Here is a 13,280-nt window from a genome sequence, read left to right as displayed (position 1 = left end):
TGCACACTGAAATTTTTGATAGACCCTGAACTGTGCCGATATACTGAAACTTAATTGTGTGAATAACTTACTTGCCTATAGAGGGAACAATTTGTCTTGAATTCCACATGATATATATTGCATTAATGATGTACATGGATATTCCATTAAACGATTGTGGTGAATCATATTTGTTCGAAAACTTTATTGGTGTTCGGAGAAATCCTTCGTTTTCAAGCAAGTAATTAAAGTCGACTACCCGTTTTATAATTCAGTAAATTTTAAGTTTTAATTGTAGAAGGTAGCGAATAGTGGGGAAAATAATTTTGACTCGTTGCATGTGTTTGTATATACTGTCCAATTGAGAAAATGAACGGCTGATTAAAGTATATGGTATTATTATGGTAATATATGGTTTTTATTGAAAGCTATAACTATTATTATATTTGGAGAGTTAGTGTGTTAACACAAGCTTGAAAATTTTCAAGAATCGACCTGATAGCCTACATTGAGGATGTTTTGGTCGCACGTCAAGTGATGAAATAAAATTATGAATTGTAAATAAGAATAAAACTCGGAAATTTCGAGCTAATCGTTGTAGTTCTTTGCATTAATTGCTGTTGTTTTCGTACTGTCGTTTTATCAAGCTTGTGCTTCATATATTAAGCCCGAATGTTAATTTCTACCCAATTCACTAAAATAGTGAAATATCCATCACTTGTGCTACAATTATTTAATTAAAATAAAGCAGATATCATTTTATTTTTGGCTATTATTCCATTTTTCAAAACTTGATTAAGTTACTTTAACCCCTTTATCCTCAGAAAAACAATTTGACATCGCAATGCGCACATTTTTTGGGTTGCAATACCGAATAGCTCGGCCTCGAAGACCGCGTAATATTATTGCAACCCTATTGGTTGCAATTCGCCGTTCAGAATAGTGAATCGCAACGGGCCCATGCTATTTTGAGAATTACGTTTTCCGGTTTAGTAAAAACACGAATTGCAATCGTTCTGAATACCGAATAGCATATGCGTTTCAATACGCTGTATTATAGCAACATCGGTGGCAATATCGGAGAATAGCATAATGCTATTCCATCTTGAATAGCAGCCCAAGTCATTAATAATTGGGCAAAGCTACTTGCATGCTCAAATAGACATTTTATCTCTGCCCAACATTCAAATTGGAAACTACACCATACCATATGAAGAAGCAATAAAAAACCTTGGTGTAACATTTAATAAACATCTTACTTGGAAGAAACAAGTACAAGGCACTAAACAGAAAACCCTAGGTATATTGCACCAGCTATATAGATCAAGAAAGATTATACCCCCAAAAATACGCACCATCCTTGTACAAACACTAATCCTTCCACACCTGGAATACTGCTCTTCCCTGCTTACAAATATAGATGAAGAAAGCATCAACAAATTACATGTGACAATGAACTCGACAATACCGTTTATTTTCGACCTCAGAAAGTGGGATCGAATTAGTAGTTCGTATGCCCGCCTAAAGCCTAAACTGGATGAAATTCAAACAATGTCGCCTTTATCTTCTCACTTGCCTCACATACAAAATACTTTCTTCTGGTAACCCGCCTTATCTGTACAAAAGATTTATTTGGAAAAGAAATATTCATTTCATACCCACTAGAAATCACAACTTTTACTTCCATATATTCCCCATCATAGAACATCTCACCTCAATAAGTCATTCATGGTTACAGCGGCTAGAATATGGAATTCACTGCCGGTAGAAATTTGCCATCAATACCTGTATTTAAGAATGAAGTATATAAGTTGTTTAATGATAGTTCATGGAAATTCCCAGTATAACTAGCTATGCTGATAAGATTGAGTAGGTACTGATGTGATGAGGTGATAATATATTATGTATTAATGATATAATTTTCTATTGGTCCTACGTTTTCCTGTTAAACCTGAATATTTTTCTTTGAATTAGCTGTGATACTGTTTCAAATGTATGTAATATGTCAGATAATGTTGTGTGGCTAGATACCCGGGTATCTGCATACATGATATAATTTTCTATCAGTCCTAGATTTTCCTGTTATGCCTAAATAATTTTCATTGAATAAATTGTGACAATGTTTCAAATATATTTTACGCGTCTGAAAATGTTGTGTGGCTAGATATCCGGGTATCTGTATTCATGATATAATTTCCTATTTGTTCTACGTTTTCCTGTTTCACCTGAATATTTTAAAAAATGAATTGTGATACTGCTTCAATTGTATTTCATATGGCGGAAATGTTGTGTGGCTAGATACTCGGGTATATGTATTCATGATATAATTTTCTATTGGTCATACGGTTATCAATTACACCTGAATATTTTTCTTTGAATAAATTGTGAAATGTTTCAAATTTATTTAAAATACCTGAAATGTTGTGTGGCTAGATACCCGAGTATCCGCATTCGGGATGCATTGTATGTATATGCATGTATATATTTTTTTTGCTTGGAGTTTTATTTTTTCACTATTTTTTGCATTTTTTTCTTGATGAAGTGTTTTTTCCCTCTGAACCTTTGTTAATTGATTTTTACTAAATTGTTGTAAACCTGTATATTATCTCATGGGCCTATTGGCCCACGATAATAAATTAATTGAATTGAAATTGAATTAAATTGAATATGAACACCACTAACAACACTTTCGGGGCCAACCGGAAAATAAGGATAAGTCAGTGGTACCAACTCACTGACTGTGAAAGGGGCACCACTCTAAGTGTACACTACAACAGATGGATTGTGAGTAAGTGGACTCATTATTAAAATGAATTGATTGCTGGCATAAGATGAAGGCAATGCTCTTTCATCTGAGAATACAAGAAAGCAAGGAAACAATTCATTAGCTGATACATCGGGAATGCGTTTTTTATGGGAGTGATGTAAGGGCGTTGACAGCGGCAGGGAAGTGGAGGCATTCGAAGTGTGGTGTAACCGAAGGCTGACGGAGATGATACGGAAGGAGTGAGTGACGAGAAATTGCCATGAAGAGTGGGAGAAAAGAGATGCCTCCTGAAAACCCTAAGCAGAAGACGGGACGACTTAATTAGCCACATTCTGAGGCTTGATATAGACAATCGTTGAAGGACGAGTGGAAGGGAAGAAGGGCAAGGGAACGGGCCCGAATGAGTTGCGTTGGACAGGTTATTAAGAGCGTGAAAGAGAAGAAATACGTCGCGATGAAAAGACTTGCAAATCGGAGGGAGGAATGGAGAGCTGCGTCAAACCAATCTTAGGATGATGATGTCGAAGATTATAAATAAAGGTGAAAGTAGGAGTCTGACTAGTAAAATATATATGAATGTCCAAATACCTAGTAAGGTACGAGAGGACTTTTTATGCTAAAAGTAGATACTGTAAATGTGTCCTTTTAAATAGAATTTTTAATTCCTTTAATACACTACGAAACGACCTGAATTTTTTTTAACGTTGTAGGAAATTTTTCTCGGATTTTATGTAAATTCTGTGCCAAAAAAACCTGTAACTTACAGCCATATATATGAGTACATGACCAATATCACTTTATTGTACCACTTATAATTTATATTTCATTTTTTATAACCGTTCATCCTATGATTTTGTGTATATGAAGCATGTTATTTGAACGCTTACAAAAATAAAAATATGCAAATGTCTGTATTGACAACAACTGTGCAAAGTTTTAACCTTCATACTTAAAAGAAAAACATATTGAGGTTTTGGCCAGTTTTCATTCGAGTTCACCCCACTGTTCGTAACCATAGTTTTGGTGAACGGATAACTACACTTATCGAGACGCATTATACGCAATACGTCGCCTTTTCCTTGAGATACTCGTACATGAACACACAATATTAAATATTCACAATCTTAATATTGTTCTCAGTTACTTCGGAACTTTGATAACTGAAGACTGGAAAAGTATAGGAGAAATAAAAAGGAGGATAGGAATGGCGAAAGAAGTTATCAAGAGGAATAAAAGAGCCTTGTGTAACAAGGCACTGGAATTGAATTTGAGGAAAAAATTGGTGAAATGCTATGTGTGGAGTGTTTTTATGTATGGATGTGAGACTTGGAGGATGGGGAAGAGAGTCAGGGACAGGATTGGGGCGTTTGAGATGTGGGTTTGGAGGGAGATAAAGGGAATACGATGGACGGATCGAGTTAGGAATGAGCAAGTGTTAAATAGGATAGATGAGAAAAGAACGTTGATGGACAAAATAAATCAAAGGAAGGGAAACTGGCTGGAACATCTGAAGAGAGGGAATGGAATTTGGAAAGTAGCTTTGGAGGGATCGGTGGAAGGGATCAGAAGAAGGCTGAAGTTCATTGACAACATAAAACTTGGAAGATATGGAGACTTGAAGGAGGTGGCCGGAGACAGGAGGGAATGGAGACAGCATTGGCGCGGGGGACCTGCCGACGGACAGAACACCACAAGATGGTAATGACGCGTGATGGAAATTCGACATCCTTTCCCGCAGATAAGTTTATGACGTCACAAAAAAGTGCTATGAAGAGTGGGGGAAGAGAGATGTCTTCCAAAAATCCTAAGAAAAAGACGAGAAGACTAGATCGGCCTCATTATGAGACTTAATGGCCCGATTAGGGAGACCATCGAAGGACAAATAAACGGGAAAATAAGTAAAGGACGGCCGCAAGTGAGTTACGTGGAACAAGTCACTAAGGGTGTAAGGGAAATAGGTAAACATGAAAAGTTTAGCATATAGGAGAGTGGAATGGGCAGCTGCCACAAACTAATATTCAGATTGTTGACTTGTGATGATGAAGACGTTGCAATAGCAAATGCTGAATAACTTTAGTTAGTGGAAGATATAATTTAGAAATTTCTATCAAAAAACCTATGGGTCAAAATTACACCTACCCGCCCTTTTCTTGAGTTTCCAGGCTCCTTAGCCCGTCAACGCCCACAAATTCCATATGGCACCCAGTGCAGTGCTGAGCCAATACTCCTGCAATGCATTTAATATGTGAATTTTAGCGTACACTTCGGTGCACATGCTTAGTAGAAGGCTTCCTCTATTGTTCAGTAAGTTTGGATTGTGTTCATTGTGTTGAGTTCATATGTATCATATTTTATAAATAATATTAAAGTATGAAAATATAATTTTTATAAAAAACACGTTTTATTAAAAGGAAGAAAATAACGGCCAACGGCATCTTCAATTATTTAGAAATTCAAATTTTATTGATGAGAAAGTTAAAATAAATTTTGGAAGAGCATTTTAGACATCAAAAAACGAAAAACGAAGCACGCATGTAAGGAGACAAGTCTGACTTTTATTGCCCGGCAAGTTTCAATTTTATAATCTTAAGTGCGCACCACGTTTTTCGTTTTTGATACCTGAAATGCTCTTCTAAAAATTAAAAATGGCTAGATTAAGTCACTTAAACAAAGCTATGATGATCACAGCGCCTGAATTTTGTTGACCATTTTTGGAACTCCAGGTTTGATTTTTATTCCTAAATATTACGCAAAATACTGTTCAGATCTAGATAAAGTTAAGAAAATTGCATTGTCATCAAGTCCTGACCTATCCTGTAAATTTTAGACCTTTAAGTAATCGATAAGTGGTCAAAATTTGAGTTACAAGATTTAACCGGACGGACAAACAAGAAAGCGTGGTAAAGAAAGTGCAATAAAATGTGTTAAAAAGGAAAGATGTGTGATAAAAAAACTTTGGGCGCTGACAGAAACGCGTGGTTTCTCGCTAGGATTGGGGCGTGTTATTTAGGAGACGTGAACGACAGCAAAGCGCAATTTCGCCGAAATGATCAGTGTACTGAGAAGAAAAGGTGGAGATAATCCCAGCGCCTGCAAGGGCCCGCACTTATAATAGGCTCCAATGGGACCACGGCATAATGTCTGAGTGCTGAACCTGAACAAACAAGGATCGGGAAGTTTCCGAAAATTCTCCCAGCCTACGAGACGAGAAGCTAAACCTCTAACCACTCCGAATGGGAAAACGGATTTTGATGGCGACAACAGCTGTGAAAACTGCATCAAATAGGGAATAGGGGGCAATGGTAATGATGGCGCTATTAATTATTTTCCACTCCATTACGTCACATGATAAGAGAGACCTACTCCCAACTTACCAGTAGAATGGTTGTCGACTTTTTAAAAGAAGGCAAGAGATATTGAAAGCAACAGGAAAAGCGTTTGCGTAGTGGAGCTGAACGAGCTTGCAATGAATCTGATTGGCGCATTGCCACTTTCCTTGATAGGTAAAGCGGGTTGCTGATGTCTAAAGGTTGAGAATGGCTTGAAAGATTACGTAAAATGGCTTCATGGCCTATTTAGATATCGCGTTTTAAGATAACGGCATGAGTATAGAGGGAAAATGTCTTGGAACGCATAATGGTACTGCTGCATACTGCAAAGAGATACAATAAGTGATAAGACGTATTAAGAGGTCTCATGAAAAAGGATTTTTATTAGTTAATCATAAACTCAGATATTTTTCTTAGAAGGAAGCTGTTAATCTCGGCTAGCGCGATCTAACCAGGAAAGGCGTTGGTTCATGAAAGATTTCCTCAATTGATGGAATTATCCAAATCTTTACATCCCTATCGGGGGATACATTGAAGACAAAAACTCGAGATGAAGTAATGCTCGGAAAAGCTTGCAGAGGAATGAGGGGGGGGGGAGTGGGTGATGAGACATGAAAGGTAAAGCGTTATATATCCCTGGCTTGTGAGACCGACAGCCTTAGTCTGTGTGCTTTGCTGGGCTGGAAATTATCTCAGTGCACCTGCTTCGGATCTGCGTTGTATCCCAGAGGCTTCAAGAGTTGTCGAGGTTCCAAAGTGACCTCACATATTTCCAAGGTACGTCTGTGCGGTTGGATGAGGTATTTCAAGACTGAATTAACGCAGAGTTTCTCGAATCTTAGGGTGCTTCGTTTGTGGCCATCTCTGGCGCTACAAAGATCATCGAGGGGACTAGCGGGTGCTCGCCTGGGTGTTGCGCACCCAGTTTGACCCTACTGGGCCACCGGATGTTACCTTGTTGTTTGTCACGTCCCATTAATGAGAATCATCGCCCAATCGCGAGAATCGTGGTCAAATTGCGAGAAACGGTCGCAGGGGGTTTGAGTGAATTGGAATTAATTTTGGCATTCCAATGCCTGGCTCTCCTTTGCTGGAGTTTTGAAAAGAAGAACCACAGCAGTGGGGAGGCAGGAATGAATTGTGGCTTGCCACTGTTTGTCTCCCGTTTTGTGGGCAGGCCGTTAATGGTTCGTTTATGCAAGTTTTCTTGCCCGCAAATTTACGCACTGTTGAGCTAGAGCGGTGGGACCAAGTCTAAAAATTGCGTGAAGAGAATCTGCTTCGAAGACGCAAAACCCCATCCCTGAAGCACATGCTACGACTTAGAAAGACCCTAAATTGTGACTGAACAAGATGCAGGCAGACTGACAAGCGACAGCCTTAATGTATGTAGACGCATGCCAGTATTTTCGTGGTGAACTGCCGGTTTTATCCCAGATTGGTGACGTACGCCGTAAACATGATTTGGCTTATTACTAGCCCATGAAAACGATACAAACACATATTTCGATGCATTTCATAACTGAGAAACCTTAATGTTTTCCTTAATGATCCTTTATATTCCTATTTTAAGCCCTGTTCATTCCTCAAAAGAATATCTGCTTATTCGTAATTGATTTATATAGTAATTTGTGGGATTAGCCGTAAGACCTATTGTTAAGAACCCGTCGGATACCAGTGAAACCAAGGCGTAATTTTTCCCCTTATTCTAGGACATCACATAAAAGCACGTTTTTGAAATTCCGCTCAAATCTGTTTATCACAATAAAAAAAACGGCACACCCATTTTTTCACCCTAGACGTGACTCCAGGTCTCTCAGACCGGCAATTCCATCTTTCTCAAAATGCAGACGAAGAATAAATAACATGCTACAGTCCTTGCTCTTTCGTACATTTCTATTTCTCGAACAGCGTATGACCTTAAATTTTTATTTTAATTTTATTTACAGTATTATCGGTCCTTAAGGCCGAGCGAAACCTTTTATAATTCTTACTTTTTAACCCATATATGATGGTATGCTAAAATACAGATAGATGATATCTCATAATTAATTAAAATACGATTTTTTCAATTTATTCCAAACCTCATTTTGTGTTTTTTTTATTACGATTTCGTAAAAAAAATATGGCGTTATGAATACGCTTAACTGCGAGTTCGTAAGATTTTTGTCTTAAATAAATAAATTGATCAAAATAAACCAACCTCACTAATATGATAAAAATGAGACAAACGTACGTATATTATTTTACTTTTCATTGGTTAATATTGAGACTATGCATTTTATATCAGGTAAAATACATCTGCTGAGGTACAAATAACACACAATGCGTATTGGACTAGGAGAGCGATGTCACCTCTTATGGCGCAGTTGTTTACGTCACTACTGTAGGGTTAGGGCGTATGCCAATGCGTTGATACATTCTGTTTTCAGGCTGAATAGAACCCAACGAGAGTTGTCCTATATCTCTAGTATGAAATTTTAAAACGTTATCACCTCCGGGGTAATTTTTTTGTATATTTAATAAACAGATGAATCTTCACAACCACCCATAAATATGTCTGATTTGAAAGCACCTGCGTAGAAAGCCGAAAAAAATTAAAGGATCCTCGAGGAATTTTTCGCATATCAACCTGAAAAGTTCCGAAGGAGTTCAAATCAGTATATTTTATCCACTTTCATAATGGTATTTCACATAATATCTGCATGCTAACTAGAAATAAAATTTTCGCTTGCTGCGGTTGAACAGAAGATCGATATAATTTTAGTGGAGCAATTAGAGTTTGAAAACCGGTGGTTGGTCGTATATTTTTTATCTACTTACATCAAAATTTACGTGATGCTTGATCACAAATCAAGTATCCCAGATAAAAGAATCGTAAGTACACGTTTGACTTTTCTCAGTGGCGGATCCAGAATTGGAACAAGAGGGGAGGGGGGGGCTAATTATTGGGTAATCGCCCAGGAGTAGTGGGGATCCAAACAAGCTTACCATTCCATGTAAATCCATGTAAATGGGATACCCAAGGGGAGCGCTATAGGCCCTCTCTGGGTGTGCCCCTGAATGTAAAATACGAAAAGCATGTAAAATAGGTTCTCAGTTTAGAGCATCTTTGCATTTCAATTCGTTAAAGTAGGTAAATATATCGGAAAATATTACTAAATACTTCTATACTTTCGTACAAAGTGGCAACCTCCAAAAATTTTGAATTTATGTAGTGTGTGTTTCGACCCAACGGGAGGGGGGTAAAAAATGAAATATCAGTACTTGAGGTAGTTGCATAGAATCGTAACATTATATTTCGGTCCCGCATCGTATCACCCTGTAATTCCTTTTTGCAATCTAAGGATCCCGGGATTGAATATTGGGTGAAGCCTTCGGTATTCACACTCCTGAGTCTTAATCCGGGGTGAGCTCTAAAACCGCACATAGTTTCGCCTCTGCCTTTTCTTGATTTGAAGGATAAATATTCAGAAATAGTAAAAGTGTCAAATTGTTCCATGAAATTCAAATCCAAAAGTCTTTACCAAAGGGTGAGTAACAGAGACAGAACCTTCAATGGAAATCCGAGGCTTTTCTCATCATTCCTATCCTATGTCTCTGCCACTTTCCGAATCCACCATCTTAGTGTATCAAGACGATCCGCGAACGAAAGAGGAGCAAAATTCAGCTGCGGATGGAATAACAAAAATACGCGCAAAATCCAATGGTGAATGAATTCATAAATCTCTATGATCCCTCAATTTTGAATCCCGGAAATATTTCAGGATTTATTTATTCTTTCCAAATATCAAAGCGTGATAGCTTCGCACTCTGATTGCCGCCATAAATTTTTATCGCTTTTCTGGCCAATGGCAGCGAATTGACACTTGATATCCACGGCAAGGATGCACATCTCTTAAAACACACCTTTATCAAAATGAATAAAACTGGAAGCGCTCGCGAGCGGTAAATAAATTTTACGATGCATTGTATCTACTAAAAATAGGCTGGAGAAAAAACGTCATAAAATCACACACTCAATTAACCATGAACAAATTACACAAAATGGAACAAACCCGAAGGTTGGTTTGGATAGGTGAGGATAGAGCTCACCTCGGACTAAGACTCAGGTGTGTAAATTCCGAAGGCCTTACCCAAGATTTGATTCCTGGATCCTCTAATTACAAAAGGGAGTTACATGGTAATACGATGAAGTGCCGAAATATAATCCTAAGATTCTATGCAACTATCTCAAGTGATGACATTTCGTTTTTTACCCAACATACTCGTAATCTAATCATTTTAAAAATCCTAATCCTAAGATTGGTTTGACGCAGCTCTCCACTCCATTCTCCTATCAGCCGATCTTTTCACACCTACGTATTTCTTCTCTTTCACGTCATTCTTTACCTGTTCCATATAATTCATTCGAGGTCTTCCTTTTCCGTTCATTCTATCCACTTGTCCCTCGACGATTGTCTTCATCAGGCCAACTTGTCTCGAGATATGGCCTATACGGTTGTTCCGTGTACTTGTTAAGTTCCTTACGAGGATTCTCTTTTCTCCTAATCTTCTTGGGGGGGGGGCGGTAAAAATGGCTTAAAATTTTATACTGCTAGCGAAATGTTTTTTATGTAATAAGAGGGCGTAACCATTCCAGTCACTTATGTCCTTTCTAACGCTACGTCATTTTTCCGTCACGCAGAAGGATGCTTGACACTTCGGACGCAGTCCGAGGCTGATTCTCATGCGGGCATAGAGATTCTCAAATTGCGAAAATTCCTCATGAAAAAAATGTTTCCATGACCGGGATTCAAACCCGGATCTTTAGAATTCCCGCCAGGGAATATACCTAACTTTTTATCAGTTATTGTGCGTAGTCCAGTACACGCTCCCAAGTGCTCCCGCTTCAAACGCTACAGATTCGTGGTCCACTTTCGTTCCTATCGCTCCCGATGCTACCCTACTGGCTCACGGCTGGAGCGATTGTAGCATTTGTTAGTCGTTTGTTTGACTAGTTTCGTCTGCTCGGATATTAGGTCGTCTGAATTAGGGATTGTTATGGCCCCTTGTACTTTAATTAGCTTGTTAGAGAGGTCAGTAACATAAATGATAAAAAGAATATGACTATGGGGTACTTCACAAGAAACCTAATTAATATTAGATCTTCATTTTAAACCATGATCGGACACCACAACAGACCGATGCTTGTCCTGAAGATTCTACCCACTGGTTCGCAAATCCTCTAACACCAAGGTGATAAACTTAGACTAAGAGCAGATCGTGATGCATATAAAAGAAGATAACACTGATTAAATACCTTATATGAGTAATTTCAATGAAACCAAAAACAAGCCCAATTGACTTAACTCACGTAAAAGCCTGTTTAAACGATTCACGCACAAGTTAATGCCTGTTTGCGTGAATGATTTTGTGGACCGAAACGGAACATGTATGAATGCTTGAACCAAGCTAAAATAGGTTCAATGTTCCGTTCATGCATTTGCACAAGTTGAGTGGTTACACGTGTAACCACTCAACGTGCAGGTACGCAACCGTACGGTACATTTCGTGCTAATTCTCGCATTCATACATTTAGACTCGAACGGGTATATGTATGTGTGAAAAGGCCTTAATTGGAGTGCCCTTTCTACTATTTATCAATTGCACTTGTGACATAGGATGATGGTCTCAAAAGCAGTCCTAGACTTGGACCCATCTCGTCAACAACAAGCCTTGAGCATAAATGCAATGCGGACACGTGACAACTTGACCTTAAGAAAATTACACAAGTAAAATACAAGCAAACATCAATAATTGATTAAACTTAAGTTGAAGATTAGGGGAAGATGTCATCATTTAACAGAGAATACAATCTTCATGGAGAAAGGTTGGCCGCCACAAAGCAACAAACGGAATACATTGACCAGGAAGTTCACGTACCCTAACCTAAGCTTAAGCTAAGAAGTCATATTCTATCTCAACTTCACGCAATATCAAGTTCATATAACTAATAATTGGTCTTGATAACAAATAAATCAAAATAACTTACAAAATTAACATAAGTAAAATATTAACAAAAGTAACAGACGGAATGCTTCGACCGGAAAGTTCACTCACCACGTGCCTTATTAATTTATATCGCCACTTCTCGCTACCTCAAGATGAAACCACTAATAATTAAATAATATTATATATGATCAACTATCACAACTACAAAGTTTATAAGATATCTTTGAATTGCCACTAAATTTCTTCCTCGATCTGGGAAACGTTGATTTGTCATATAAATTATTTCTAGTAATATTTTGGAAGTCAAATTAAAAACAACAAAATTATTGTGTGTGTCCCCTTTCGAAAATAACAAAATACCAGACATTCATATTTGGAATTTATTGAGCTTTCATTATCTCAATCAGTAACTTTCAAATTAAAACTCTATCACAAATTAGGACAGTTAAAAAACTTAAATCAATGCAAATGCAATGGAGTGTACGATATTTTTAGTTATTCCACGATTATTAAACTTTTTAACGACCATAACCAAGGATTTATTTTATGACAAAGCATAATAAATAGACGTCAAACAACATAAACAATACTGACAGTCCTCGAGGGGACATTAATATAAAAACTCTAAAATTTCACCATTTTTATGATTTTTTTTCTAAAATTCACCGTAAATATCGTGGAAAACGAAATTTGAATACAAGAATAAAAATTTGTATTTATTTTTCTTTTCAATGGTACATATTTCAACTATATGTGACGTTATCACTAGTTTAAATATGCAAAAGAAAAAAGCTCTGCAGGCATTAACAACGATCTTTACATGTATTTCTTATGGAAATTATTCAGGGTCCATTCCAGGGCCTCTTGGGCCCTCCGGAATAATGAAAAATAGTTAACGTCCTATTCTCAGGCCTACTGAATTTACACACAAAATTTCATAGGAATCGGTCTAGCCGTAACGGAGAAGTTTTGTTACAAAAACTGTGATACGAAAATTTTATGCGTCAGAAGATTATAAAATTGCTTAAATTTTCCTTGCCTCTAATTTTTCTTCACGGAATTTTACAACTTTCATTTGTTTCCGTCTCTTCAGTCAGAAACTTTTGGGATATGTTTCCGCGTCACCGTTTGGGTGGCTCGAACGTTTCCCATCTGATGCAGGACGTAATTTCAAGGCAATCTGGTATGGGAAGGCTTTTTTCTCTTGATAT

At 37.6% G+C, this 13,280-nt stretch overlaps 1 protein-coding gene across 2 annotated transcripts in view; it reads left to right on the top strand.

Annotated features, from left to right (window-relative positions):
* Positions 1-6,719: 6,719 nt before the first annotated feature.
* The window catches only part of LOC124164333 (cell death abnormality protein 1-like), a 53,519-nt gene continuing 46,958 nt past the window's right edge, over positions 6,720-13,280 (top strand). For both annotated transcript variants that reach the window (XM_046541606.1, XM_046541605.1), the window contains exon 1: positions 6,720-6,852. The gene's annotated coding sequence lies outside the window, so the exon portion shown is untranslated. The remainder of the gene's footprint in view (positions 6,853-13,280) is intronic.

The sequence above is a fragment of the Ischnura elegans genome, chromosome 8, assembly GCF_921293095.1.
Source record: "Ischnura elegans chromosome 8, ioIscEleg1.1, whole genome shotgun sequence".
Taxonomy (NCBI): Eukaryota; Metazoa; Arthropoda; class Insecta; order Odonata; family Coenagrionidae; genus Ischnura; species Ischnura elegans.
This window is presented reverse-complemented; position numbering and strand designations above follow the sequence as displayed.